The sequence below is a fragment of the Oncorhynchus mykiss genome, chromosome 26 (assembly GCF_013265735.2).
Source record: "Oncorhynchus mykiss isolate Arlee chromosome 26, USDA_OmykA_1.1, whole genome shotgun sequence".
NCBI lineage: Eukaryota > Metazoa > Chordata > Actinopteri > Salmoniformes > Salmonidae > Oncorhynchus > Oncorhynchus mykiss.
The window spans coordinates 24,030,241-24,036,944 of record NC_048590.1 but is presented as its reverse complement, the minus strand read 5'-3'; the positions used below and the strand labels follow the sequence as shown (position 1 = coordinate 24,036,944).

Below are 6,704 nucleotides of genomic sequence, written 5' to 3'. Positions count from 1 at the left end.
CCCCTACATCTGGTTGTCATTGTACTGTGGGGTGTTGCTGGAGTACTGCTGATCCGGCACCATGGCCCCCGTGGCGGCTCCCATAGCTGCCTGCTGCACTGCCTGCTGGATGTGGGGGTTCTTCCAGGCCCCTGTGGTCCACTCCTCCTGAGCCTTGCCTATGCTGCCCCCGCTGCCACGGTAGAAGTTATGGACCTGGAGAGAGGGAGCAGTGGGACGACAGGAAAATGTCAGGCTGCACATAAAGATGACAGAGAGCAATGGAGACCTTTGTTGCTGCCCTATGCACCAGCCGGCACAATGGGCATGAGTGACTGACATAAAGATCAGCACATCTTCATGCTCTACGTGTCCCATGGTTGTGACGGAACACAGATTATATTAACTTGCCTTGGTGAGGGCGATGAAGGACAGCGTTGCCGTGGCAGTGAAAAAGAGGGTGGGGATGAGCATCAGCAAGGCGATCCAAAGGTTGGAGCTGAAGAAAGAGATGGTGGCCAGCCAGCCGCTGAGAGATGTAGAGAAGAAGAAGAAGACAGTTACCTTTTGCTCGTGTACACTGAGTATACCAAAAATTAGGAAGACCTTCCGAACATTGACAGCGATCATGATCACTTTATGTAGCAGGCTAATATCATGGATCAGCCTTAAAAAAGTTTTATATCCCACATATAAAACCATCCATTTCTGAATGTTGACATTTATACACTTTATGAAAGCTGCCATTACAATTACAGCTGCTAATCAAAGTGAAGCCAGGTGACATTTAGCCCTTAACAGCCTTAAACTCAGACAGAATGACAGAATGGAGTCATAAATGTCCTGAGTGAGGCTATTTCCTGACTGTCATCTATTGCATTGCATTGTTAATGATGTGACAGGATGTGGTAATGTAGGAGGTTATACTGCTGTTGTTTTAAAGACATAAATGTTTTGGCTAAACATTTGTCGGTAACACAATAACTTTCATTTATAATGCATTATGGAACATTTCTAAGCATTTATACAAGTGTATAATCATTTATAATGGGCTTATTATTGAAGGTGATTTGAATGTGTAAGCAGTTTACCAGTTTCCCCAGGCTGGGATCCCTATGCACTGAATAATACTGATGCCCACCTGGGCCATGAACACAAAGAAGAACGCCATGAAGTTGAACGAGCTGTCAGTCCTCGGAGAACAACAAAAATGAATTGTAAATACACAGACACACAGCACATTACACAGTGTGGTACTTGTTAATAAATAAGCCCCTTTTCAAGATTTCTCTTGGCGGTAACTGATTTCCCTTGACTGACGGTATATCACTATGATCAAGCATAATGGTGTCATAGTAAGATTGGGGGGGTTTTCCTGACCACATAGCCTGATCAAGAAAAACTATGGGCCCTAGTTATAGCTTAAAAGGATCTAGTGGTACTTGGATACCTTAGGGATGTGTATGAAATCCACTTACTTGAAGGCCTTGTAGATGGGCCTGAACCAGCATGCATAGGAGCAGGGGGTGAAGAGATTCAACCATATGATGGCCATGCCAAAATTTGTCACGCCCCCTCCACCCAGCATCCACACAAAGCAGCCCGCCAAATTCACAGCCAGGGTGATTGCATACACTATAAAACACACCACCAGGAGAACACATTGCTAATCACACCAGTAGAACAATGCCAAAGTATAATACAGTATAACCCCAGTCAGGGAACCAGCTCTCAGATAAATGTGCACATTCTGTCCACTCCGGTTCCTTGGGTGTCCTTTCTTCAGATGTCCATATTTTCTTTCTCTTCTCTGTTTTGCTCTGAGTCTCAGTAATCTAGCAAACCTACTGTTCTTAAGAACAAATTGGTTGTAATTTAAAGCACTGCGCGAGCTAGAGGTTCAGTTCCGGCCTGCTCCACAGAACTGCCACAGGCAGCCAATCAGCTTCAATTACTGGTCCACAAAGGGAAGAGATATCCCTTCATCCAAGCTACAAACCCAACCAGCTATAATAATAGACCCATTAAGTGATTAGTATTTTACAAACCCAACCAGAGCTATAATAATAGACCCATTAAGTGATTAGTCTTTTACAAACCCAACCAGAGCTATAATAATAGACCCATTAAGTGATTAGTATTTTACAAACCCAACCAGAGCTATAATAATAGATCCATTAAGTGATTAGTATTTTACAAACCCAACCAGAGCTATAATAATAGACCCATTAAGTGATTAGTCTTTTTTTCATCTCAGGCAAAGAAACAAAGTGAAGGCTAAAAGTATTTTAATTGGTTAAGTTGAGCAAAGAATACCTTTGAGTTTTCTGTACAATTCTGTCTATTCTTGACCAATACATCTAATGTGACAAGGGTGACTTTTCAATGAGGTGAGTTTAAGGGGTTACATTTTAGAATGACTGAAATCATAGACACATAAACTCATAGAAACATCAATCAATCAACATGCAGAACAAGCACAACATTCCATCAACACTGGTTTTGGTGTATAAGTGCAAACACAGAGGTACAGAATACCTGTTTACATGTTTATCACTTAATGGGGGGGATCTGCAGAGAGAATAAAATATAAGTCATTAAATGTGAAGAGGGAGCAGCATATGCATCATCCCACGGGCCTGGATGACAGACACACTAGTGAAGGCAGATACTCAGTGAATTTCAGGAAAATGTAAATAGTGAAACAGTGGAAAAGTGAAAAGTTATCCTTTTTAGATAAAATGATACGAAATATATTCACGTCACTAAATAATTGATTTAGTCCATGCTCGTGCTCATAAAAAAAAAATGCTCTTCCCTCATCTTAAACGGCACCGACCACCACCGACATACACATATCTAGTTAAACCAGAACACCCTCCGTCATTCTTTGTAGCTGTGGTGGATGAAGACAACCCATGTGGCATGGGAGAGGTCAACTGTCAGCTCCCGTGTGTTCACCACAATGATCTAATCTAAACAGTAGGCTACACTGGAGAGCGTGCTACACAGAAACTCTGCACAGAGGGGAAACTTGTTTCACACTATTGTGGCTTCCTGAACCGTACTGTCCTGGCACACTTATTTTCCTTTCACACGTTCCTTTCCAGCACAGTTCCAGCAACTATGGTTGATGAGTAATCAGGCCAGCGCAGTGCAGCTTGGCTAGGCTCTCTTGGCTCAGCTCAGTAGTGTGAAACAAGTATAACAGTGCAATAAGAGATCATAACCCCTAAATATGTGGACTCTATAACAGAGTGGCTGACTAGAGTTGTTCTAGTATGGGCAGTGGCTAGTGGGCTGTGGGTAGTGGGCTGTGGGTAGTGGGTAGTGGCAGTGGGCAGTGGCTAGTGGGCTGTGGGTAGTGGGCAGTGGCTAGTGGGCTGTGGGTAGTGGGCAGTGGCTAGTGGGCTGTGGGTAGTGGGCTGTGGGTAGTGGGTAGTGGCAGTGGGCAGTGGCTAGTGGGCTGTGGGTAGTGGGCTGTGGGTAGTGGGCAGTGGCTAGTGGGCTGTGGGTAGTGGGCAGTGGCTAGTGGGCTGTGGGTAGTGGGTAGTGGTAGTGGGCAGTGGCTAGTGGGCAGTGGCTAGTGGGCTGTGGGTAGTGGGTAGTGGTAGTGGGCAGTGGCTAGTGGGCAGTGGCTAGTGGGCTGTGGGTAGTGGGTAGTGGTAGTGGGTAGTGGCAGTGGGCAGTGGCTAGTGGGCTGTGGGTAGTGGGTAGTGGTAGTGGGCAGGGGCTAGTGGGCTGTGGGTAGTGGGTAGTGGTAGTGGGTAGTGGCAGTGGGCAGTGGCTAGTGGGCTGTGGGTAGTGGGTAGTGGTAGTGGGCAGTGGCTAGTGGGCTGTGGGTAGTGGGTAGTGGTAGTGGGCAGTGGCTAGTGGGCAGTGGCTAGTGGGCTGTGGGTAGTGGGTAGTGGCAGTGGGCAGTGGCTAGTGGGCAGTGGGTAGTGGGTAGTGGCAGTGGGCAGTGGCTAGTGGGCTGTGGGTAGTGGGTAGTGGTAGTGGGTAGTGGCTAGTGGGCAGTGGCTAGTGGGCAGTGGCTAGTGGGCTGTGGGTAGTGGGTAGTGGTAGTGGGCAGTGGCTAGTGGGCAGTGGCTAGTGGGCTGTGGGTAGTGGGTAGTGGTAGTGGGTAGTGGCAGTGGGCAGTGGCTAGTGGGCTGTGGGTAGTGGGTAGTGGTAGTGGGCAGTGGCTAGTGGGCTGTGGGTAGTGGGTAGTGGTAGTGGGTAGTGGCAGTGGGCAGTGGCTAGTGGGCGGTGGGTAGTGGGTAGTGGTAGTGGGCAGTGGCTAGTGGGCTGTGGGTAGTGGGTAGTGGTAGTGGGCAGTGGCAGTGGGCAGTGGCTAGTGGGCTGTGGGTAGTGGGTAGTGGCAGTGGGCAGTGGCTAGTGGGCAGTGGGTAGTGGCAGTGGGCAGTGGCTAGTGGGCAGTGGCTAGTGGGCAGTGGCTAGTGGGCAGTGGCTAGTGGGCTGTGGGTAGTGGGTAGTGGTAGTGGGCAGTGGCTAGTGGGCAGTGGCTAGTGGGCTGTGGGTAGTGGGTAGTGGTAGTGGGTAGTGGCAGTGGGCAGTGGCTAGTGGGCTGTGGGTAGTGGGTAGTGGTAGTGGGCAGTGGCTAGTGGGCTGTGGGTAGTGGGTAGTGGTAGTGGGTAGTGGCAGTGGGCAGTGGCTAGTGGGCTGTGGGTAGTGGGTAGTGGTAGTGGGCAGTGGCTAGTGGGCTGTGGGTAGTGGGTAGTGGTAGTGGGCAGTGGCAGTGGGCAGTGGCTAGTGGGCTGTGGGTAGTGGGTAGTGGCAGTGGGCAGTGGCTAGTGGGCAGTGGGTAGTGGGTAGTGGCAGTGGGCACTCACAGATCCACAGGTGGTAGAGTCTCTTGCACATGGTGCGATGCTGTTCAGGGATCTCCTCATCAAAGTCCTGGTAGAAACACGGCTGCAGGGGGATGAACCCCGGTATTGGAGGGAAGTTATTCTCTGCTGGAGAAATGACAATCATTTCATGAGTCAATAATACATTGGTAGCATTTGCAGGTGTGTCATGTTAGGCTAGATAATATTGTTTGTATGATTGGTTGGTTGATGAGAGCCAAACCAGAAAGTAAATGGCTTTCATCCAACACCATGATAATGTACCAAAACATATGCATACTGCGTGTCGATTTAAATGTAATGCAAATCTTTACCAGCCATGACTGTTGATTTTATTGTTCAGATTGTTTTGGTCCTCAATCTCTTGAACCTACAAATAAAGAAAGTGTAGCTTTGTAAATGCAGTCATTCTAAAACTCAGTACCAATCAGCTTTTGCACTCACTGGTGAAATGTATTTGCACATTACATTAGTAGGTCTAACACAATAATTGAACAAAGACTACTGACAGAAAGTGATGGAACAATTATGCCAGTGTGCAGTTTATGTGTGACCCCACTTGTGACATACTGTAGCAATGCTTTTACCCAGTGTTTTCAAGATCTATAATCTCAACGTTGTCACTTGTCACATTCGACTGAAGAGATTTGCTGACACACACACACATACAGAGACGTGTTGGTGGCATCGGCTCAATGGTGACTCTTCAGGGTTTAAGAACTGGGATCCTTCCGGTGTGCGAGTAAAAGTGGAGACTTACTAAATCAGTCTTCATAGCCTAACATTCGTGGTGTTTTGATTTGAATTCGCTGAATAGACCGATATACTACCGGTACTCGCTTCAAGTCAACCCGCTATCTTTGAAATTAGTGATATCCTGATAGGGATCAACCGACCCTAAAGACATTACGGACTTCCATTGGAAACATAATCTGCTTACCTCCTCCTGTCCTGAGCGCACTGTTGCTATTTACAATGTCCTGTCCCTCGGCTGCATGCTGTCAGTTCCACCTCATCGAATATGAGGAATGACAAAGCTTGATAATGAAGAGATAAAGTAGAATAAATCACTGTTATTTCACTTTTTTATACGAGGTCGTGGTAGTAATGCATCTCCAATGCCGTAGCTGTCCTATCATTGTCTGTGAATCTGCTGTCCCATCAGTCCTGACCAATAGGCACACTGCTCTCTACTCGCGATTTCGGCGTCTTAACATTATTATCCAATCGCTATCTGGCTCTCCCTCGTTCCATGGCGGCTGCTCTCCACAGTGCTGAAGTTAATAGCCCGCTGTCAACAGAGAAAGCCATGTCATCAGTGACCTACTCTGGTTTTACTGGTGCGCTTCGATCATTTTACTCATAATGATCACCAAATGAATGCTTATAAAATTAATCAAATACGGGATTATTAATCAATAATGATCAAGTAGTAGGTATTTTGGTTAGTCATTGGCATACAATCTTTCACTTAATGTTTGATATTCATATGCAGAAATTATGGTCAGCAATTAAGGTCTGTCAGGGGTCTCATTTATACTGTTTGATAGGGGCCATAGGGTTTATGGGTAGGACTGACATTGTTTACTGCTTATTAATGTATTCCATCAATAATGTACAAAACAGGAGGGAGTGTTAGCCAGCAGATGGCAGTGTTGATATTGGTTGGTTTCTGGTTTGTCAGTCAGGGGGTTCAGTTCAGCACAGCTTTACTGATTTGAGTTACAGTCTCATCTATCTATACAGTTGACATACTCATCCTATGAATGTTCCTCATCTTACAGAGTAATATGGCATTTATGTTTTAATGCTTTATGATGGATGAATTTAGCATGCAGACCTTTTCACTATGCTTCTCTTGTTTACAGTAAACCT

General features: G+C 46.5%; 1 long non-coding RNA gene across 2 annotated transcripts; it reads right to left on the bottom strand.

The window, feature by feature from the left end:
- Nucleotides 1–389: 389 nt before the first annotated feature.
- LOC110506448 lies at nt 390–5,977 on the bottom strand. 2 transcript variants are annotated; one of them, XR_005039846.1, is made up of 4 exons: nt 5,770–5,977; nt 5,144–5,199; nt 4,812–4,937; nt 390–508 (listed from the first exon to the last, which is right to left on the bottom strand). It is a non-coding gene; the product is annotated as an uncharacterized LOC110506448 (long non-coding RNA). The 2 variants fall into 2 exon arrangements; XR_005039845.1 differs by having other exon boundaries at nt 396–2,550.
- Between the last annotated feature and the right edge of the window lie 727 nt (nt 5,978–6,704).